At 44.7% G+C, this 24,685-nt stretch overlaps 1 protein-coding gene across 1 annotated transcript in view; it reads right to left on the bottom strand.

Annotated features, from left to right (window-relative positions):
* mspo (M-spondin) overlaps nt 1–24,685 on the bottom strand; it is a 71,943-nt gene that overhangs the window by 11,420 nt on the left and 35,838 nt on the right. The gene's annotated exons all lie outside the window — the stretch shown is intronic.

The raw sequence follows: 24,685 nt of genomic DNA, 5'->3' as shown, positions 1-24,685 counted from the left end.
TAGCCTTGAGAGGCTATTTCAGCTTCTCCTTGACCTGTAGGTGAGCTCACGGGGCTCAAACTGGAGTGATGCTAACAAGGCCCTAGCAAGAGCAGTGCTTCGCAGAATCTACCATCGGACCGGAAACGCGACTCACTGAGAAGATTCGGCGAGAAACTCAGTGGGCTGTGTCTACGGGTTAATTCACTCGTCGAGCCCTTCGTTGCAAGCGACGGGTTCGACGAGGACGGTGACCGGTGTTTGTGGTACCTAAAAGCACCATTAATCGATCGGGCGGATCCGTAATGACGTGAGGGCTCTTCAAGCACCGGTCACCGTCTTCGTCGAATTTGTCGATAATTTAGATTAAGTATAAGTAAAACATTGGGAAGCGATAAATAAATAAATAATTCGGATATGTATAAGATCTTTTGACTTTGTCTTCTAAGTCTTGTAGATAATAATAATAGATATACATTATAAATAGTTTGCAAATGATGATCAAGTATGATTTAAATATAATTTCTCAGTGATCTTTTTGCTAAGTGTGGAATGTATCGATGATATAACGAATGAATGAATTTAATATTTATTGTTATGTAATATCAATTACTAAAATGATATACAAGATTCTGTTATTACAATTTCGTACAAAAATATACGAACGAGTTTTGAGCTTTCGTGTTTTTTTTTCAAATACAAATAAAACCCACCATTATTGATTTTTTTTTTTTTTTCAATTGTAACTATACTTGAGACCCTAGAACTTATGTCTCAAAGTGGGTGGCGCATTTACGTTGTAGATGTCTATGGGCTTCAGTAGCCACTTAACATCAGGTGGACTGTGAGCTCGTCCACCCACCTAAGCAATAAAATAAAATAAATAAAAAATACGTTTGTGCTGACGGTACTTAAAAAGAACAGGAACACTGAATCACCATTAAGGCGAGTTGTTACTTAATAAAAGTTCACTGAAATCACTTCTTAAATGCAATTAATGTGTACGATTACTTTGAACAAAAAAGAGGTATTTACAAAGCGTCCGCCCACGTTGCGAAAAATGGAGCGAGAACTTTCTCTTGCCAATTAATGTGGATCATCACATTTCACATACAAAATTGGATTAAACAAAACCAAAAAAAAATACGTTATTATTTTTATCGAATACTCCTTGGGTTAGGCGATTTTGTTGCTTTTAAATTTAAATAAAACTACGCGTCCTTTTAGAGATTTTCAAGAGTTTGGACCTAACAAAACGACGTCATTCTTGTCCAAAAATGCGTGTTTACATACTCTCAAAGAGCACAAGTCAGGCCAAAACACCCTCAATGAAACAATTTTCTACTCTTTAAGGAACAGTTCCGACAAGCTTCAAACATTCTCGCTCACGACTCGGTCGTGCGCGGACGTGCTTTCCGATCCGTGGCCCGCTTGCGAGCTGCGTCTCTGAACTCACAGCTGTGCTCGACAGTGTAGTGACCGTGAATACATCGTGCTTACAATTCGGTAGTGCGGACGTTCCGATCCGTTGGTTGCTTGCGATCTGCGTATCGGAGTCCATTTTTGTGCGCTAAAGTGTTGTAACCGCGAACCCACCCTTTACCAACTGCCTTTTTCAAGGCAAAACCAATCGCTACGATCAGGCTTCCTGTGGCACTCACAGGCTAGCGATTTCCTAACCCTTCCCAAAACAACAGTCTTTTTCAAGACTAGACCCCCGCTCGCGATTCTGCCTGCTGTAGCATTATACAGCCCGAGCGGGTCCTTTCCTTTTCCCCGCCGATTGCCGTTTTCACGGCATAGGCATTCCCCCCCCCTGCTCCTTGCTGTCCTGCAGCACAGGGGGGTTACAAATCCTATCCGGGGCCTCGCCTTTCGGCGAGTTCAACAAAAGTCCCGGGGCCGCCCCCCCCGAGCAAGAAGACCGAAGAAATGGAGCAAGAAGATGTTAGGGATATTGTCGGGTTCCTCCGGGATAGGTACCCGTCAATTAGGGCCGAGTACTTAGAGTATAGGGCCGCCCGTGGCAATCCCTCCCCCCCCGCGTCCGTCGCCGCGTATTTCAAACGTGCCTCGGAGGCACGCCGCGCGCCCCCCGCCGCCGCGTTAAGTTCGAGCGCACGTTCCGACGATGCGACTCATGAAGCGCCTAGCGCTACCCCCACCCCCGCGCCCGCGTCGACTACGTCATGGCGCGTCTCGTCCGTCGCGACCTCGATCGTTTCGAGTTCAGGCTCCGATACCGAATCGGAGATGGATTTCGAATCCGCGTCAAGCCCTCAGCCTGGAACTTCGGATGGGTTCCAAACCGTAACGCGCGGTAAAAAGCGTACTCGCGCCGTGGAGTCCCGGAGCTCCACGACGAAGCAGACAAAATCCGCGACCGCCTCCCGCCCGCAGGTAGTCGTGACACCGGAGTCGGACTCCGCTCGCCGCGTAACCCCGCCGCCGCGTCCCAAGCCCGCGCCCGCTCCTAAAGCAGCTGCCCCGCCCCCGCTGATTCTCCAGGAAAAAACTGCGAGGAACCGCGTTTCCCAGGCCCTTCAGGCAAATAAAATCAACTACACCCATGCGCGTAACGTCGCGCTTGGGATTCAGATCAAGGTCGCAACGCCGGGCGACCATAGGGCCCTCTCAGCATACCTCCGAAAGGAGAACATAGGTTTCCACACCTATGCTCTTCAGGAGGACCGCGAGCTCCGTGTAGTAATACGCGGAGTACCGAAAGAGCTAGACATAGACTACGTTAAGGAGGACCTGATCGCTCAGGCACTCCCTATAGTTAGTGTGCATCGGATGCACAGCGGGCGGGGCAAGCAGCCCTACAACATGATACTCGTCGCGTTGGAGCCAACCCCGGAGGCCAAGAAAAAGATCTCATGCCTCTCGACAGTCTGCGGCCTATCCGGGGTCTCCATCGAAGCCCCCCATAAACGTGGCACTCCCGGGCAGTGCTACAGATGTCAGCTTTACGGCCACTCGGCTCGTAATTGCCACGCGCGCCCCCGCTGCGTAAAGTGCCTCGGCGACCACGCCACACTAGATTGCTCGCGTGTTAGGGAAACCGCGACCGAACCTCCAAGCTGTGTCCTATACCTTAAGCAAGGGCACCCCGCGAACTACCGTGGATGTCCTAGGGCTCCGCGAAAACGTCCGACCCACCCAGCCCCCCGAACCGTCGGCCCAAAGACTTCGGCGCCTTCAGTGCCGAAACCCGCCTTCGTGCCGGCTGCAGTTCCCACGGTGTCGGCGTGGAAAAAACCGCTGCCGTATACGAAGGCGGGAACGAAAACTGCACCCCCGCCCCCGCTCGTGACACGCCCCGCGCCCCAGCCCCTGCTCGCACCTCGCCCCGCGCCCGCGTTCCGTCCCCCGCAACCCTCTGCCGTCAACGACTTCGCGCTCGTGCGTGACTTCGTCACCGCAGTCAACTTCGACCGTCTGCGATCGTTCGCAGACGCGATACGTAGGTCGGTAACCCCCGAACAGCGGCTCGCGGCCGCTTTCGATCACATGGACGTCTACGAGTCCGTGTCGCGTACGTTATAAAATCTTTACCGATAATCAATGGCGCAAAAAGGTAGAGAAAAACCGTATTCCCTTACGTTAGCATTCTATAATGCTAACGGACTCGCGCGGCAACGCGATCAAATTTTTGAATTCCACCGCGATAATCTTGTAGATATTCTATTAGTGCAGGAAACCTGTCTGAAGCCCTCGCGTCGCGACCCGAAAGTCGCGAACTACGTCATGGTTAGGAATGACAGACTCACCGCCTCCAAAGGCGGGACTGCCATTTACTATAGACGGGCCCTGCACGTTGTCCCTCTCGATACTCCCTCGCTCTTACATATCGAGGCGTCAGTGTGCCGTATCTCGCTGACGGGACACCAGCCGATCGTCATCGCATCCGTTTATCTCCCCCCGGACAAGCCCCTTCTGAGCAGTGACATCGAGTCACTGTTCGGCATGGGAGACTCTGTCATCCTGGCAGGCGATCTAAATTGCCACCACACTAGGTGGAACTGCCATCGTACAAACGTCAACGGTAGGCGTCTCGACGCGTTTATAGACGACCTCACCTTTGAAATAGTCGGTCCCCCAACTCCAACATGTTATCCGTATAACATCGCGCTCCGTCCGAGCACTATAGACCTGGCATTGCTTAGGAACGTAACTCTGCGCTTACGTTCCATCGAAGCAATGTCAGAGCTCGACTCAGACCACCGACCTGTCGTTATGCAGCTCGGTCGCCCTCACAACCCAGTCACTGTTACGAGGACCATGGTGGATTGGAATAAGCTGGGCACGTGCCTAGCCGACGCCGCTCCGCCAATCCTCCCTTGCGGCCCGGATTCGAATCCATCCCCCGAGGACACCGTCGAATCCATAAACATCATTACCGATCACATCTCTTCCGCGATCATTAGATCTTCAAAAGAAGTCGATGTGGAGGACAGCTTCCACCGCATCAGACTGTCCCCCGATCTTAGGAATCTCTTAAGAGTTAGGAACGCGGCAATCCGGGCCTACGATCGTCTTCCCACGCATTCAAACCGGATTCGGATGCGTCGTCTACAACGCGAAGTCCACTCCCGCTTAAGCGACGCGCGTAACGATAATTGGCATAGTTATTTAGAACAACTCGCGCCCTCCCACCAAGCATACTGGCGACTAGCTAGGACTCTCAAATCCGAAACTACCGCTACTATGCCTCCCCTCGTACGCCCTTCAGGCCAACCACCGGCATTCGATGACGATGACAAGGCTGAGCTGCTGGCCGATGCACTGCAAGAGCAGTGCACCACCAGCACTCAACACGCGGACCCCGAACACACCGAGTTAGTCGACAGGGAGGTCGATCGCAGAGCTTCCCTGCCGCCCTCGGACGCGTTACCCCCCATTACCACTGACGAAGTTAGAGACGCGATCCACAACCTACAACCTAGGAAGGCACCCGGCTCCGACGGCATCCACAACCGCGCGCTAAAACTCTTGCCAGTCCAACTGATAGCAATGTTGGCTACAATTTTAAATGCCGCTATGACGCACTGCATCTTTCCCGCGGTGTGGAAAGAAGCGGACGTTATCGGTATACATAAGCCGAGCAAACCGACAAACGAAACTTCCAGTTACCGTCCGATTAGTCTCCTCTCGACGATAGGAAAAATTTACGAACGGCTCCTTAGGAAACGCCTCTGGGATTTTGTTACCGCGAACAAAATTCTCATAGACGAACAGTTCGGATTCCGCTCTAAACACTCGTGCGTACAACAAGTGCACCGCCTCACGGAGCACATTCTGATAGGACTAAATAGGCGTAAACAAATCCCGACCGGCGCCCTCTTCTTCGACATCGCGAAGGCGTTCGACAAAGTCTGGCACAACGGTTTAATTTATAAACTGTACAACATGGGAGTGCCAGACAGACTCGTGCTCATCATACGAGACTTCTTGTCGAACCGTTCGTTTCGATATCGAGTAGAGGGAACTCGTTCTCGTCCCCGTCAACTGACCGCCGGAGTCCCGCAAGGCTCCGCGCTCTCCCCGTTATTATTTAGTTTGTATATCAATGATATACCCCGGTCTCCGGAGACCCATCTAGCGCTCTTCGCCGATGACACGGCTATCTACTACTCGTGTAGGAAGATGTCACTCCTTCATCGGCGACTCCAGATCGCAGTAGCCACCATGGGACAGTGGTTCCGGAAGTGGCGAATAGACATCAACCCCACGAAAAGCGCAGCGGTGCTCTTCAAAAGGGGTCGCCCTCCGAACATCACTTCGAGCATCCCACTCCGTAGTAGGCGCGCAAACACCTCCGCCGTTAGTCCCATCACTCTCTTTGGCCAGCCCATACCGTGGGTCTCGAAGGTCAAATATTTAGGCGTCACCCTCGACAGAGGGATGACATTCCGTCCCCATATAAAAACGGTACGCGACCGCGCCGCGTTTATTCTAGGACGACTCTATCCAATGCTTTGTAGTCGAAGCAAACTGTCCCTCCGTAATAAGGTAACTCTCTACAAAACTTATATACGCCCCGTCATGACGTATGCAAGCGTAGTGTTCGCTCACGCAGCCCGCACCCACTTGAAATCCCTTCAGGTTATTCAATCACGATTCTGCAGGATAGCCGTCGGAGCGCCTTGGTTCCTTAGGAATGTGGATCTCCACGACGACCTGGAGCTCGACTCTTTTAGTAAGTATCTACAGTCGGCATCGCTGCGCCATTTTGAGAAGGCGGCACGACATGAGAACCCTCTCATCGTAGCCGCTGGAAATTACATACCCGACCCAGTAGACCGAATGGTAAACCGTCGACGTCGCCCAAAGCACGTCATTACGGATCCTCCTGATCCATTAACGGTGCTTTTAGGCACCACAAGCACCGGTCACCGTCCTCGTCGAACCCGTCGCTTGCGACGAAGGGCTCGACGAGCGAACTAACCCATAGACACAGCCCACTGAGTTTCTCGCCGGATCTTCTCAGTGGGTCGCGTTTCCGATCCGGTGGTAGATTCTGCGAAGCACTGCTCTTGCTAGGGTCAGTGTTAGCAACTCTCCGGTTGAGCCCCGCGAGCTCACCTACTAACGTTAGGGTGAAGCTGAAATAGCCTCTCAAGGCTATCAGCATAGGTAGGGAAAAAAAAAAAAAAACTTCAAATTTGTAAGTCTCCTAACCACCATTCTGTCCATTGCTATGTATTGATGGAAACTTATGTATTGCTATGTTAGTTGTTGTATTACTACTGAAACTAAGAATTGGTAGTCGGGTTTCGGGTGAGTCAATGTATTCCCGTTGATATTAATTATAACAAAACGCTGAATGCGCCACAAGCTAGCTGAATAACATTTATGGCACCGAAACTGGCGAAACTTGTTACTGGTGGTAGGACCTCTTGTGAGTCTGCACGGTCACCACCACCCTGCCTATTTCTTCCGTGAAGCAGTAATGCGTTTCGGCTTGAAAGGTGGGGCAGCCGTTGTAACTGAGACCTTAGAACTCTTATCTCAAGGCGGGTGGCGGAATTTGCGTTGTAGATATCTATGGGCTCCAGTAACCACTTAACATCAGGTGGGCCGTGAGCTCGTCCACCCATTTAAGCAATAAAAAAACAATTGAAAACGAATTTCATATTTTGATTTTAACTTTTATCTTCATTCGACAATTGTTTTACCAATGCGATTCGCGTAAACAGCAACGCCAGAACGAAATCGTTACCTAAAATAAGTGCTCTTTCATAATTCCACAAATGCAATAACATGTTATTTTCGCATGTCCGATAATCCAGAGTAGCGCGTAACTGCTGATTCACGTACGATATCATCGGAGTGTAGTGAACTTGTAAGTTGGCAACGTTACAACGCGATAAACAATTGCATTTAAACCAATATTAATGAGATGTGATGGTTGTTTATTACTGCACGCTTATGGAACTTGCAGAGTATTTGTCTAGATCACTGATTGATTACACGGATAGCTAGCTCAATATTGAAAAATACAATTGATAGACCACGTAATGTAAACGAGATATAAATGGAGAAAGGCCTACTAACTGATCAAAAGCCTGTCGATTCGATTAGAGTTTGAGTATCGATGTAATATAACATAGTTACCAAACGATAAATTTAGTTTTATGGTATTGGCTTGGGATAGCACCACCCAATCACATCGCACACCAAGGGATTTACCGGAGAATGGAAGCGGCATTCTCTGGGTATTAAGCCAGATTAGTGCCAATTGGGATTTACACGTGGTAAGAGTGGGCTGGCGGTAGTGAGCTTTTTTTATTGCTTAGAGCGGTGGACGAGCTCACGGCCCGCCGGGTGCTAAGTGGTTACTAGAACTCATAGACATCTACGCAAATGCCGCCATTCACCTCAAGACATGACTTCTGAGGTCTCAGTGTTTACAGTACAACGCCTGGTCCACTCTACTTCACGGCCGAAATAGGTAGGATGGTGGTACCTACCGGTGCGGACTCACAAGGCGTCCTACCAGCAAATTCGTTGCTTAAGTCCAGAGAAGCCGTGAGCACGACAAGCCCATCAATATGACCGCAATTTAAAGAAATACACTTTTTTAAGTGCACGCCGTAAAGTTATGATCTAATATGAACGCGGTGTTTAAAATATAAATATAATAATATGTTCTAACAAATCTATAGCAGTCTGCGTTGTTAGAAAAATTTTATCCGACCTTTTTTATGTTTGAGAGAGTACTGGTGAAATCCGACCTAATGGTGTAGGCAGCAGTATAGCAAGTCACATGTACTTCGAGATCGTTTTGTTCATCGTCCGTGAGTTCAAGATGTCCTTTGAGCACGCCTTGTCATCGAAATTTAACCGGCTAAACATAAAATTATTCTCAAATAACTAAGGACGGCTTAGTAACGAAAACGGTTGACTAATAACATCTTAGGGTAAAGTTAAAATGTGAAATTCAAATAAAACAACCCCAGGACAATCCTAATTTAATATTGTTTTAGGTTAAATTCCTTTTCATGAGACCCATTCATTAATTAGGTCTTGCTAATGAATTGGGATCGCTAAAGATAAAGGACAAACCGACAGAGAATTTCAAACGAATCCAATGCTGGTCTTTTTGAATTTATTAGTATAGAGGAGCAGAAGAACTAATAGACCAGTGTTACCCTGAATCTTTTTTTTTTCCGGGCCGGGGCCCGAATCTCCTACGAGGTCCCCGCGCATAAGGGGCGCGCGGGGCATGTGAGACTCAACGATCTGCAGGTGTTGAGAGCAGACCGCGGGTCCAAGGAATTTTAGGGCCCACCCACTAAACGACTCCCCTGCACTCTTACACCCGACGTCCGATCTCCGTCCGGGGTCAAAGCCCGGTCAGAGTAGGGGGGGTGTCGCCCTGAACCTACCTTATCCTACCCGACTCACAACGTGAGTGACCTCAAATCCATCAAAGTACTGTAAATTTTAGGATGTAGTCTCAGTGATACTGGAGGTCACGCTACCCTTCAAATTGGAATGCATGGTTGCTTCGTGTAATCAATCTTCAATTTATTTATAGGGAAAGACAAAACAGTTCATCAGTATTTTCCCCTCTGTCTCTCAACCGCTTTTCATTTATTTTGGTATATGATATAAGATTTAATTTAAATCTTGAGGTGTCAGTGCTTATGGTCGAATTTCGATCGGTGGGTGAAAATTTAGTTTATGCATCATTATGACTATTTGATCAATAAAAACCTTTATCAGTTATGTTTTAGTTATCATCAACAAACGTTGCTCCGCGTTGGTCTACTGATTAGTATCCTGACTATTCCGCTACTGAAGTTAGGATCGATTCCGAATCGACGTCTGACTGTATTAGTTCTTATTTCGTATATTCGAAGTTGAATAAAATCATTAATCTTGACATATCGTCTTTTCGCATTAAAACTGTATAACCTCAAAACTTACTAATTTTACAGGAGAGTGTTTTAAAGGTTTAACATGTGATATTTTTTATATTAATCATCTTTGCAACGTTTATTTTTATTTTTTACCAGTTACATGCTCTGTCTTTTAAAGTAAGATAAAATTATGTATTAATTTTGTTTAATAGTAGTCAAAGCATACCTAAACAAAAAAAAACTAAACTAAAACTAAGCTGCGCTCTTTTATTAGAAAAATACTGGTGATACCAAATGATTCCGCATATTAACTCAATTTCGAATATTTTTGCAAATTGTACACTTTTTATGCGAAAAGACGATAATAGATATAGTTCCAAATTGCTTAATACCAGCGGCTGTCTCAACCAAAATGTTACTAAATAGCGCGACTGCTTAATAACTAATTAAATTGCCCGGTAGACCGACGATCCAAATGTTGTTGTTCGGAACTTGTATATACGCAAACTCGTCTTAGAAATCACGCTAGTGAGATCCAGGCATTTGTCAAATATCTCGTATTCTAAGTTGGCTCCCACCACAAATGTAACATGTTTAGTTTCTAATTTAAGCTTTGTGAATGCACCACCCGGTCACATTACGGCTATTGTTAATCTGCTATACTACATAATAGGTAATTTAGCCAAATATATAGCTAAAAGCGATTGTCTGGAAAGATCGCTTTGAGCGATAAGACCGCCTATTGTACCATCATACCTGCCTGTTGACTAATCTATACTTCTATTCTATTCTATCAGCTCATGGACGTCCACTGCTGGACATAGGTCTCCCCCAAGCCTCGCCACAAAGACCGGTCCTGCGCTGCCTGCATCCAGCGGATCCCCGCGAACCTCAATAGGTCGTCGGCCTTATATACTTTTTATATACTTATATATATAAAAATGAATTGCTGTTCGTTATTCTCGCTAAAATTCGAGAACGGCTGGACCGATTTGGCTAATTTTGGCCTTGAATTATTTGTGAAAGTCCAGAGAAGGTTTAAAGGGTGAATAAATATGAAAATGCTCGGAATTATATAAAAAATAACATATTTTTTTTCCTTTTATGTGTCCTCTATCGGACGGATTCATTTTGTTTTTTTAAGTTTATTTTATACAAAAGTTTAGGTATTTTATTTATAGATTGAGGCACTGCGAAGTCTGCCGGGTCAGCTACTAATAAATAATTTAGAGCAACTCACACACGGTCATCCGGCCCCCCATTTAGGATTGTCATAATTATTTGTCCAAATCCAGAGAAATTTTCATGTATGAAACCTATATGAAAATTCTCGAAATTAAATAAAGTTTAGGTCTTTTATTTATCGATTGAGGCACTACGAAGTCTGCCGGGTCAGCTAGTATTCAATATTAATTGCATTTTGGTGTGCAATAAATTATACTCTCTTTCTCTTTCTCTCTCTCTCTCTGGGTATATGTACACCACAGTAGAACTGCCCTGTTGACCTTGGCAAGTAAGCTTAAAGTCTTAATTCCATTGATGCAACGGCTGTGCAGCTCTTCAAACTAGCATTCAGCATGAAAGTACATTCAATTAATTAACCACACATTCTTGAATCGCTGTGCAAAAACAGCTCTTAATTAATACCTCCTCGTTACACAATACGTATTTTTCTTTGCGAAGAATTGTGTGGGGAAACCAGAACCATTAGTCCAAGGTGTGGCCGACCCTTATATTCTCCGTTGGTATGTTTACTTGTTAAGTATTTGCTGTAGTGTAAGATATAAGATATAAGTAAGATGTAAGTGGTATGGTAGTAGAGCGGTGTACATAATATATTTGAATTTAACTCATTGGATTAGTTTATAATGTAATTGGAACTAATGCACTATTATGAATCATTTGTTTTAAACTGCGTAGGTACAGGTGTTAAATTTTTTGAAAATACAGAATATTGAATTTACATATTTGTATTGTACATGCATATTTCTCTATCACCACCAGTGTATTAGAAAAGGATCGAAGATCCGTTAAATTCGTGACAGTTTCAAGTTTTCTAAAATGCTTTACATTACAATATGCGCATGGCGATACAAAATGGAGAAGATATCAAGCACTTCTACTCGTACCCCGACAATTATAATAGACGGCACCGTATTAATTACTTATATACATTTTTTATTCTACTTATCCTTGAGGGGTTATACTAGATTCACCGAGCGAGTAGGCAAACTCACGGGGCTTAGCCCAGCGAATTTGCTAACGCTAGCCCTGGCCAGAGCAGTACTTTGCAGAATCTACCACTGGATCGGAATCGCGACCCAATGAAAAAGATCCGGCGAGAAACTCAGTGGGCTGTGTCTGAGGGTTAATTTGCTCGCCGAATACTTCGTCACATTCGACGGGTTCGACGAGAACGATGACCGGTACCTGAAAGCATCGATAATAGATCGGGAGGATCTGAAATGATGTGACTTATGTAACATGATTTATTTATAATATTCTATCTGATCATTTTTAATAATCATGTATAAAAGTGAGTAAATGCTCTCAATATTATGAGACATACATAACATTTTAACTGTTTAAAAGAACACTTTAACTAGTAAACTCAAGTCACACGTCGAAGCTGGAAAGCACAATTTATATTTTATGGCAGGCGGTATTTTTAAAATTCAGTTTAACTAAAATGTTTCAGTAGTTTAAATTCAAACACAAAACGACGCTATGACATGCTATAAAATGTTTTCTTTATAGCTTTTATTATAGCACCTCCCTTTTTTCTTTTATATGGCATTTGTTTTGTGACGTATTATGTTAGTAGTTCTTAACAGGCTAAAATTAAGGTCAGAGACTTAGCAACTTTATTATAATATAATAAAGTTGCTAAGTCTCTGACCTTAATTTTAGCTGTACATAGAGTTTCTCCACATATTATGTGGAGAAACTCTATGTACACTTTTGTTTTGCTTGATACAAAAAAAAATGTCGTTCAGATTACCTGAATGGCTTGAACTTTGTTAAGCACTGACTAATCTTCTTTTTTGTTTTATGATAGCCACATTGTTCTAATAATTTTCAGTACTGTAATTTTATTGGATTATTCGACGAGTACAGGACTCACGGACTTTGAGATATGAGGTCTAAGCCTCAATTGTGAAGCGTAACGGTTGGATCAACATTTCAAATTAGAACGCTTGACGGCTTTGAATTACTTACTAATTACTACGGCTTGCAATACATTTTACGACAAATAATTACGTAAATTAGTATATTTAAATGCCCGAGCACGATTTATTTTGAACTCCCATTCGGTATCAAAACATGTTTATGCAGTTAATTTGGTATTCGTGAATTATGGATACACAGTAACATGGGAGAAAACGTCTCAAGATTGTGAATGACAACCATTCCTCCCCCCACTACGAGGCTCGAAGTCGGAGTTTTATTTATACTGTCCCGCTCTTTAAAAAAAGACACATGACGGATTCTAATAAATCGAATTCTTTTTCATCTCAAATGGAAAAAAAACCGTGGGTCTTTCAATAGGCCTCAACATAAGCAGTTCGGCAAAATTACATTTAAAAATAGTTATTAGTTTTCCTCCATTTGAGATATTCATATTAGCAACGTGCTTACTCATCTCCGCCATAAGATAGCGTGAAGGTATCAATTATCTTTCTCCACATTGAGTTATACATAGTTTTTGAAGTACTAGAAAAGTTGAAAGTGCTTGAGGGTTTTTGAATTTTTGTTTTTGTTTGTAGAGAAATTTATGGTGTGACTCTTAATTGAGTCCAAAATGTTAATTAAATTTTCTCCCAGCAGCGAAGTTCAATCTTCTTCTTCAATCTTCAATCAATTATTAATTGAAACTATTCCTTTGACGCAATGATGTAAATGAAATAAAATAAAAAAAACTATAAATAATTTCATATTTTATTTGAAGAAGTTTATACTCATCCGTGTGTAGTGACTATAAGATTTACAACAATAATTTAAAGACTCCATAAATTAAAAATGATCGTGTTAGAACCAATTCCAATTAAAGATCATGCAACTTAGGCCTTAATGTGCCTTTATCCTATATATATATAAATGAATTGCTGTTCGTTAGTCTCGCTAAAACTCGAGAACAGCTGGACCGATTTGGCTAATTTTGGTCTTGAATGATTTGAAGTCCAGAGAAGGTTTAAAAGGTAAATAAATATGAAAATGCTCGAAATTAAATAAAAATAACAATTTTGTTTATTCCTTTTGTTTAAGTTTGTTTTATACAACAGTTTAGGTATTTTATGTATCGGTTGAGGCACTACGAAGTCTGCCGGGTCAGCTAGTATAGTTATAATTTCAAGACTTCGATATTTATGTCATGTAATGAAGTATGTATGCCTAACTACAATTTCCGTCTTTCGCTAACTTTATATTTACGATATATCTGAGCTGGATAACATAGTTCGCAGTTTCTGCTTGGTAGTAAACTTCATTTAACGACCGTATCTAAGTATCTAGATGGCCAACTTAATGATGTCTTGCTAACGACGGTTGCAATTATTTAGCCTCTCGGATACGTAATTATAATAGAAAGTCTATACTATCTAAACTACTATCTAAATACTATATCTGTCGTGAACCAGTAATGCGTTTCGGTTTGAAGGGTGGGGCAGCCGTTGTGACTATATTAGATACCTTAGAACTTATATCTCAAGGCGGGTGGCGCATTTACGTTGTAGATGTTTATGGGTTCCTGTAACCACTTACCACCAGGTGGGCTGTGAGCTCGTCCACCCAGCTAAGCAATAAAAAATAAAAATAGCACGGTAAAACGATGGCTGTGTTTTAGTCTTAAAAAAAAATTCAATAATAATAATAATCTAGAGTAGAGAGAAAATGTGACTAGGAGATGTATGGAAATGGTAGTGCAAGGTACAGGGGGAAGAGGTCGACCAAAGAAGACATGGATGGAGTGTGTGAATGACGATATGACAGAGAGAGGAGTGAGTGTTGAGATGACGGCTGATAGAAGAGAATGGAAGAGAAAAATTTGCTGTGCCGACTCCATCTAATGGGATAAGGTGGAGAAAAAGAAGAAGAATAATAATCGAAATAATTTAGTTTTAGTTTGAATTTTATCATTCCGAAGTGGGTAGTCGGAATAACATAGTGGAACCTATTTATTAAAAGACTGGGACTTTTCTAAGAAACACCCACACACACAGACATATTTTCAATTCTGAAAAAAAAACCTAATCATCTTTAGATTGTGATTAAACTACTTAGTGAGCTTAATCAGCCAAGAATTCTGTAAGTCTGTCCGTTTATGTAATTTTAAATTATTAAATAAATAGATGAACTTCCGAGCCGAGCCAATGTCAGTGTTCACTAGTATAATAAATTCGCTGGCGTTATCTTACTCATCTGTTGGCACGGTTTCTTTAGATATTGTTTATGGCACGCACGTGGAAGCGAACGTAATTTTTTTTTTCATAATTTTCATAACAAATGACGCTCGTGGTCATACTCGTCTGGGTACCTCTCTGGTAGTAACGTGTATTCGTGGATTGATCGTGTTACCTAAAGTTTATTATTCTATAACTATTTCGACGCTGGATTATATTTTCTAGCACGTTATTAATTGCATTTTATCTACATTTTTAGGGTAATATTTTCTTCGGTTTTCGTGAGTGGTCCAGAAAATTAAAACTACTTTTTGGGGTTTTTGTCAACATATTAATTCCGATCTTACGAATATTTAAATCAAATTAAATAGCTGTAATGTGGATGTCGATAAACGATAGTGATCGCTCGCCGCAGTTGGTTTTATGTCTCCAAAAGCAGCTAAGAAGATAGTAATGGCAGCTTCAGAGAGAGCTACATTATCACAATACTAGATGTGCTTGCAATTTTAATTCGCTTTTATTAGCTCCAGACGTATGTATGTTTGTAACGGAATCTTTGAACATGATTTTGACCCCCTTCAAAACGTCGGATTAAGTCGATATTTTGTATACTTATTAAGGACCGATGACAATTCAATATTAAAAAAAATATATTGAAAAAATTTAAATTCAACTAAAAAAAGAAAAATAAATAATAGTTTATCTATAATAATAGCTATAAAATAATATAATAGCTTTTCAGGATATTATCAAAATAACCCTTCTACTCATATCTGTTCATAAAATATTTATAACTACTGGTACCATGCACCCCACGCTTTTTTTACAATAAAATCATTTTTTCTTACACTATTTTTAATACAAATTTATTAAAATTTATTATTTATTTTTTAGTTGGATTTTCAATAAAGCGTATTTTTTTCGTTTTTTTAAACTATTATTTACTTAATTAATTTACAAGCAATTCGAAGTTACTTTAATTAAGTCAACAAGAGATATTTTAGGTTGATTAATTCGCCGCATCGTCGGTTTGTCGCATGGCGACGGGGTCATATACCGCGCAGTCCCTAGCAACTCGTTCAATTTACAGTGTCAGCTACGGAAGGTGGAAGGCGGGAATGACAATCTTAGGTGAAAGATTTCTAGTCTTATTTTTTTTTAATATAAATTTGACGGCGTTAACCGCGGGTTCTATCCTAGTCGGAGCTCAGATGTTCTAGCGAGAGTGTAGGGGAGTGGAACTATGCTTGGCAATACCACACAGCACTTTATTTATTTATTGCTTAGATGGTTGGACGAGCTTACAGCCCACCTGGTGTTAAGTGGTTACTGGAGCCCATAGACATCTACAACGTAAACGCGCCTACAAACAACAGCTGCCGCGGTTTCTTTTCTGTAATGCAACGCATGTATAGGCTGAATCATGCAGTTTGCGTGCTAATGAGAATATATTTTTGGCAACGCCGCAAAACGATCTAGATTTACCTGTCGGCTATTTCGGCGTCGCAATGACTCAGCACCGAGACTCTTAATACTTTAAATTAAAGATCAGAGATATGTTAATTGCACATGTGGGCGGATGATTTGTTGACAGATTTGCGGTACAATCAGTTTTGGGGGGAACAATGAAAAAAGCACTTTTAAATATTTCTTTTAAAACAACATTGTTATTACTGTGTGACTTTTTATCCCTCCCGTTTATTCAATCACTCACTCATTCATTTACGATTAGCTTTGTTAAATTTGTTTTAGGCCTATTTTTCAATGATAGAAAGACTGTTTTAAGAAAATATTCGGGTAGCAATATAGTCTTATTGAAGCTGAATTGAGTCATTGTGGTCTAACGGATAAAACGTCCGGTACATTCGTGTTGCGCAATGCACCGGTGTTCGAATCTCAGGCGGGTACCAATTTTTCTAATGAAATACGTACCCAACAAATGTTCACGATTGACTTCCACGGTGAAGGAATAACATCTATACTAATATTATAAAGAGGAAAGATTTGTTTGTTTGTTTGTTTCGAATAGGCACCGAAACTACTGGACCGATTTGAAAAATTCTTCCATTAGAAGCCGACATTGTCCCTGATGAACATAGGCTACTTTTTTTAATATTTTTTTTATTATTTTTTTGGTTTCATGTGTGTTTTAATGTTTCCGAAGTGAAGCGAGGGCGGGTCGCTAGTCGTGTAATAAAAATGAAACCCGCAAAATTATAATTTGCGTAATTACTGGTGGTAGGACCTCTTGTGAGTCCGCGCGGGTGGGTACCACCACCCTGCCTATTTTCTGCCGTGAAGCAGTAATGCTTTTCGGTTTGAGGGTGGGGCAGCCGTTGTAACTATACTTGAGACCTTAGAACTTATATCTCAAGGTGGGTGGCGCATTTACGTTGTGGATGTCTATGGGCTCCAGTAACCACTTAACACCACGTGGGCTGTGAGCTCGTCCACCCATCTAAGCAATAAAAAAAAAAGCTTTTAATGAGACAACAATTGAACTGAGATTGCAACGCGTATTGTATTGCTGTATTATCAATGTTAAAGGTAAAAATAACACGACGTTGCTTGGATACTAGCAACTCGACTAGAGTGACGTCATTAAATAATTAGCAGTGAATTACAATAGTGCCAGTCGATACATATTTTTTTTAGAAAGTAAGTATTACTGGTATCCCGGTTACCTTTTCAATTTTACCAGGAAAGGTAGGCGAGCACGGGCTCAGCCACGAGGGGTGGGATTTTTTATCAGCTGCCCGAGCGTCTCCCAAAGAGACCTAACGGCTCAATTGCAGCTGCTTCACAAATGCATCTACTACCGGTTCGGAATCGCGACCCGCTGAGAAGATCCGATGAGAAACTCAGCGGGATAATAATAATTATCGATACAGTAATACCGTATATGAGAAAGAGGCTGCTTCATTTTCGCGAGGTTTCTGTCTTCCTGTATTCAGCTTGGAGGTACGTTAGAATCGGGTTGCAACGTTTGTTTGTTACGTGACGATTTCGTGAGAGTTTTTTGTCAAGAAGCATGAGCACGCTGGTTCGAGATTTAATAAAAATTTAAAATGATCAGATCTGTATAACGCGTACTCACGGTAGTTTGTTCCGAAGCCGCTTTATCGTCTCTAATTATTTCAGGTTATAGGATGTTATCGTCTCTAACTATTTCAGGTTATAAGCTGTTAAGTAAATATAGTTTATGTGAAATTTAATCCAAATCATTGAAGCGTTGCTCGCGTGATTGAGTAGAAAATATACATACATCCACATTTGTTTTTATTAAGTTAGAAAACTAATGGGCATACCGCAATCGCTTTAGAGAGGCTATCCTATCTGAGCGATTCTGCCAACAGTATATTTGGTCATGGAGACTTCGTATACATCTTTAAAATTAAATATCCACGGTAAATTTTCGTTACGCTTTTTATTAGAAGGCAACTTAACGTCTTTAAAAACGGACTTGGGTTATTAAATAAAATGAATTCACCGCGTAAAGGAAACATCGGAGAACATTTTGGGGGAGTAATTAATAGGATTTCGTTAAGTTCGGGGGAGGCCGGACTTGTTTCAACGGGTCGGTATTCGATGTAAATACGATTCTTGGTTGAGATCCCGCTTCCAAATGTTCATTTTGTTTCTAAAACGTTTAGCGTTTTTCTTGTAACATAAAAAAGTTACTGATATATATTTTTTAAATATCTATTGATCAAGTTTTGGGTCAGAAGGCAGATGAGCATGACGATTAAATGGGTACAGGTTATTGGCGTTCAAATACCCTGTACTCTTGTGGAACTTCTAACCGTAAAACATGCTCCTTGTATCTCATTCGAAAGACCACAGTGCCTTTCCAGAAATCTTTTTGCCACGTACCATCCGGTTTTGGAATGAGCTCCCCTCCACGGTGTTTCACGAGCGCTGTGATATGTCCTTCTTCAAACGAGGCTTGTGAAGAGTACTTAAGGGTAAACAGCGGCTTGGCTCTGCCCCTGGGATTGCTAAAGTCTATGGGCGACGGTAACCATTCACCATCAGGTGGGCCGTACGCTCGTCTGCATACTAGGGCAATATTTAAAAAAACATATCTTGGAGCACTCCAGAAATAACGTAACAGATAATTCATTCCAAGTCTACTCCTGTGGAAGGAAAAATGGCAAAAAAACGCACCACATCGGAGATGAGTAATGACTGAGCGGGTGCAGACTGAATGAGTATTTTAAGGACATACGAATGAGCACATTAGTCCTGCTCATTTTTGTCCCAAAGCAATCATGCGTCCCATATCTAATGGATAAACAGTTGTTTAAGTTTTGTGTTTTTGGCAGGCAATTTCGCGTTCTGGTATGTACCAGATTGAAGTCGTCGTGGCCTAAAGGATAAGACGTCCGGTGCATTCGTATGTAGCGATGCACCGGTGTTCGAATCCCGCAGGCGGGTACCAATTTTTCTAATGAAATACGTACTCAACAAATGTTCACGATTGACTTCCACGATGAAGGAATAACACCGGGCAATAAAAATCAAACCCGCAAAATTATAATTTGCGTAATTACTGGTGGTAGGACCTCTTGTGAGTCCGCACGGGTAGGTACCACCGCCCCGCCTATTTCTGCCGTGAAGCAGTAATGCGTTTCGGTTTGAAGGGTGGGGCAGCCGTTGTGACTATACTGAGACCATAGAACTATATCTCAAGGTGTGTGGCGCATTTACGTTGCAGATGTCTATGGGCTCCAGTAACCACTTAACACCAGGTGGGCTGTGAGCTCGTCCACACATCTAAGCAATAAAAAAAAAAAAAAAAAAAAAACACTGTGTGTACTGTGTTGTTTTTTTTTCAAATATTTTACATTGTTGTGTACTTGTATAAATTTAGCTTTCTTAACAAAGTTTAACATGTTCCAATTTAAAAAAGAAAAAAAAAATTGCTAATCTCAAATACATAACGATTCATTCCGATAGAGGCACCCGTCACGTGCGGACGTGCTCATCGTCCACTCGATCGCCCGGTCTTTGTTCGCCCGGCTTTTGTTAGCCCGGCCATTGTTCGCGCGGCCTGTGTTTGTGGTACATCTGCCGACTAAGTGCTCTTTCTGGAAGTTTTTATTTGTTTTGTTTCCTTTTGTTGTTTCTGTGTTCGTGGTACATCTGCCGACAAAGTGGTTTCCTGCAAGTATTTATTTGTTTTGTTTCTTTTCGTAATTTCTGTTTTGTTGTGCTTTTTCTTTGTCCTGTAGTAATCGCGCCGCATTGCCACCTGTGTTCAATAGAACCGCTCAGGTCCGAGAAGTTGGGGCCTCGCCGCAAGGCGAGTGTTTTCAAGACCCGGGGCCGCCCCACCTGGGTACTCAGCGATCATGGACGCTGTATTCGCGGAATTCCTCCGACTTCGCCACCCACAGCTCGCCTCGGAGTTTCTGGCCTTCAAGGCCAATCACACTGCGAGCCCTCTCGAGGACTCCGCCGCGCTCGCTGCTCCTGCGTCGCCTGTACCTGCGTGCAGAGCTTCTGCATTGAGCACCGCAGCCTCTGTCGTGCCTGCCGCTCCCGTGTCGCCTATACTGGCGAGAAAAGCTGCTGCGTCGTCCGCCGTGACCATCGTTTCAGCTGAGCGATCATCCGCGGCCTCCGTCGCGCCCTCTAAAACACCTACACTTGCTCGTAGGTCGCCTGCACCCGCCTCCTCGTGCTCCGACTCTGACTCGGACATGGAGGTCGACCTCGCCCCCGCCTCATCGACGGATGGATTCACCCTGGTACAGAAGGGTAAGAAGCGTGCCGCGGAGTCTCGAGCTCCCGCGGCCGCTAAAATTAGCAAAGCCGTGAACGCGTCGCGCCCCCGCCCTCAGACTCCCGTTGCGCCCCCAGCCCGTGCCACTCCGTCGCCGCGTCCGGTGGCACAAAATAAAACCCAGACCCCTCCCCCGGTTATCCTTCAGGAGAAGGCAGCTTGGGATCGAGTTTGCCTGGCCCTTAAGGCCAAAAATATAAATTTCACGAATGCCCGTAACCTCGCGAACGGCATTCAAATTAAGGTTCAAACACCCGACGACCATAGGGCCCTCTCTTCTTACCTCCGTAAGGAGCGTATAAGTTTCCATACGTATACGCTCCAGGAGGAGCGCGAACTCCGCGTTGTAATACGCGGAATCCCTAAAGAGTTAGATGTAGAGCTCGTAAAAGCCGACCTGTTAGAACAAGGCCTACCAGTGAATTCTGTGCACCGTATGCACACCGGTCGCGGTAGGGAGCCATATAATATGGTTCTAGTCGCTCTCCAGCCTACCCCCGAGGGTAAGAAAATCTTTAACACACAGACCGTCTGTAGGCTCTCTGGTATCGCTGTCGAAGCCCCCCATAAAAAAGGCACTCCTAGCCAGTGCCATAACTGTCAATTGTACGGGCACTCTTCCCGTAACTGTCACGCGCGCCCCCGATGTGTTAAGTGTTTGGGCGATCACGCCACGGCCCTCTGCGCTCGCGACCAAAAAACCGCGACGGAACCGCCTAGCTGCGTCCTGTGTCGAACACAGGGTCACCCCGCGAATTACCGTGGTTGCCCCCGAGCCCCTAAAATAAATCGCCGCGTCGCCCGCCAAAACCGCCTCCGAGCTTCCGGCCCAGACATCAAAGCCTCGGCACCCTCTGCGTCGCAGGCTAAGCCAGCGTTCGTTCCGGCGGCGGTGCCCAGTGTCTCGGCCTGGGCAAAACCGCTGCCGTACACGAACACGGCTACAACTCCCTCCTCCGCGATTCGTCCCGCCCCCGCGACTCGTCCCTCTCCCGCGACTTGCCCTCCGACCGCGTCCGACAATCTCGCTTTAGCGATCGACTTCTTTCAGTCGATCAACTTTGAGCGCGTTAACGCTTTGGGCGACGCCATTCGCGCTGCCTCCACTGCACAACACTTTATCGCCGTTGTGCAGGAATACGCCGACGTATACGCGTCATTAAATACGTACGTCCTCCCCTCACTCCGCCGGTAATCAATGGCGTATATAAGTAGAATAAAGCCCCTATCCGTAACGATAGGATTTTTTAACGCTTACGGTCTCGCAAATCAACGTGATCAGGTTTCTGACTTTCTGCGTGACCACCAAATTGATATCTTTTTAGTGCAGGAGACCCTACTTAAGCCCGCGCGCCGTGACCCTAAAATCGCGAACTATAACATGGTCAGGAACGACAGGCTCTCTGCCCGTGGTGGTGGTACCGTCATTTACTATAGAAGAGCCCTGCATTGCGTCCCGCTCGATCCTCCCGCGCTCGCTAATATCGAAGCATCAGTGTGCCGAATCTCACTGACGGGACACGCGCCGATCGTTATCGCGTCCGTTTATCTTCCACCGGATAAGATCGTTCTAAGCAGTGATATCGAGGCGCTGCTCGGTATGGGGAGCTCTGTCATTCTGGCGGGCGACCTAAATTGTAAACACATCAGGTGGAACTCACACACCACAACCCCGAATGGCAGGCGGCTTGACGCGTTAGTCGATGATCTCGCCTTCGATATCGTCGCTCCGCTAACCCCGACTCACTACCCGCTAAATATCGCGCATCGCCCGGATATACTCGACATAGCGTTATTAAAAAACGTAACTCTGCGCTTACACTCGATCGAAGTAGTTTCAGAGTTAGATTCAGACCACCGTCCCGTCGTTATGAAGCTCGGTCGCGCTCCCGATTCCGTTCCCGTCACGAGGACTGTGGTGGATTGGCACACGCTGGGCATCAGCCTGGCTGAATCTGATCCACCATCGCTCCCGTTTAACCCGGACTCTATCCCGTCTCCTCAGGATACCGCTGAAGCCATAGACATCTTAACGTCACACATCACCTCGACATTAGATAGGTCATCGAAACAAGTTGTAGCGGAGGACTTCCTTCACCGCTTCAAATTGTCCGACGATATTAGGGAACTCCTTAGAGCTAAGAACGCCTCGATACGCGCCTACGACAGGTATCCTACCGCGGAAAATCGTATTCGAATGCGTGCCCTACAACGCGACGTAAAGTCTCGCATCGCCGAAGTCCGAGATGCCAGATGGTCTGATTTCTTAGAAGGACTCGCGCCCTCCCAAATGTCTTACTACCGCTTAGCTCGTACTCTCAAATCGGATACGGTAGTAACTATGCCCCCCCTCGTAGGCCCCTCAGGCCGACTCACGGCGTTCGATGATGACGAAAAAGCAGAGCTGCTGGCCGATACATTGCAAACCCAGTGCACGCCCAGCACTCAATCCGTGGACCCTGTTCATGTAGAATTAGTAGACAGTGAGGTAGAACGCAGAGCCTCCTTGCCACCCTCTGATGCGTTACCACCCGTCACCCCGATGGAAGTTAAAGACTTGATCAAAGACCTACGTCCTCGCAAGGCTCCCGGTTCCGACGGTATATCCAACCGCGTTATTAAACTTCTACCCGTCCAACTCATCGTGATGTTGGCATCTATTTTCAATGCCGCTATGGCGAACTGTATCTTTCCCGCGGTGTGGAAAGAAGCGGACGTTATCGGCATACATAAACCCGGTAAACCAAAAAATCATCCGACGAGCTACCGCCCGATTAGCCTCCTCATGTCTCTAGGCAAACTGTATGAGCGTCTGCTCTACAAACGCCTCAGAGACTTCGTCTCATCCAAGGGCATTCTTATCGATGAACAATTCGGATTCCGTACAAATCACTCATGCGTTCAACAGGTGCACCGCCTCACGGAGCACATTCTTGTGGGGCTTAATCGACCAAAACCGTTATACACGGGAGCTCTCTTCTTCGACGTCGCAAAAGCGTTCGACAAAGTCTGGCACAATGGTTTGATTTTCAAATTATTCAACATGGGCGTGCCGGATAGTCTCGTGCTCATCATACGGGACTTCTTGTCGAACCGCTCTTTTCGATATCGAGTCGAGGGAACCCGCTCCTCCCCACGACCTCTCACAGCTGGAGTCCCGCAAGGCTCTGTCCTCTCACCCCTCCTATTTAGCTTATTCGTCAACGATATTCCCCGGTCGCCGCCGACCCATTTAGCTTTATTCGCCGACGACACGACTGTTTACTATTCTAGTAGAAATAAGTCCCTAATCGCGAAGAAGCTTCAGAGCGCAGCCCTAGCCCTAGGACAGTGGTTCCGAAAATGGCGCATAGACATCAACCCAGCGAAAAGTACTGCGGTGCTATTTCAGAGGGGAAGCTCCACACGGATTTCCTCCCGGATTAGAAGGAGGAATCTCACACCCCCGATTACTCTCTTTAGACAACCCATACCCTGGGCCAGGAAGGTCAAGTACCTGGGCGTTACCCTGGATGCATCGATGACATTCCGCCCGCATATAAAATCAGTCCGTGACCGTGCCGCGTTTATTCTCGGTAGACTCTACCCCATGATCTGTAAGCGGAGTAAAATGTCCCTTCGGAACAAGGTGACACTTTACAAAACTTGCATAAGGCCCGTCATGAATTACGCGAGTGTGGTGTTCGCTCACGCGGCCCGCACACACATAGACACCCTCCAATCCCTACAATCCCGCTTTTGCAGGTTAGCTGTCGGGGCTCCGTGGTTCGTGAGGAACGTTGACCTACACGACGACCTGGGCCTCGAATCAATTCGGAAATACATGAAGTCAGCGTCGGAACGATACTTCGATAAGGCTATGCGTCATGATAATCGCCTTATCGTTGCCGCCGCTGACTACTCCCCGAATCCTGATCATGCAGGAGCCAGTCACCGTCGACGCCCTAGACACGTCCTTACGGATCCATCAGATCCAATAACCTTTGCATTAGATGCCTTCAGCTCTAATACTAGGGGCAGGCTTAGGGACCCCGGTAACCGTACTCGTCGAACTCGACAAAGAGGTCGACGTGCAACCTAACCCATGCATCAGCCCGCTGAGTTTCTCGCCGGATCTTCTCAGCGGGTCGCGATTCCGATCCGGTAGT

Source organism: Bombyx mandarina, chromosome 23 (assembly GCF_030267445.1).
Source record: "Bombyx mandarina strain Sakado chromosome 23, ASM3026744v2".
In the NCBI taxonomy this organism is placed as follows: Eukaryota; Metazoa; Arthropoda; class Insecta; order Lepidoptera; family Bombycidae; genus Bombyx; species Bombyx mandarina.
This window is presented reverse-complemented; position numbering and strand designations above follow the sequence as displayed.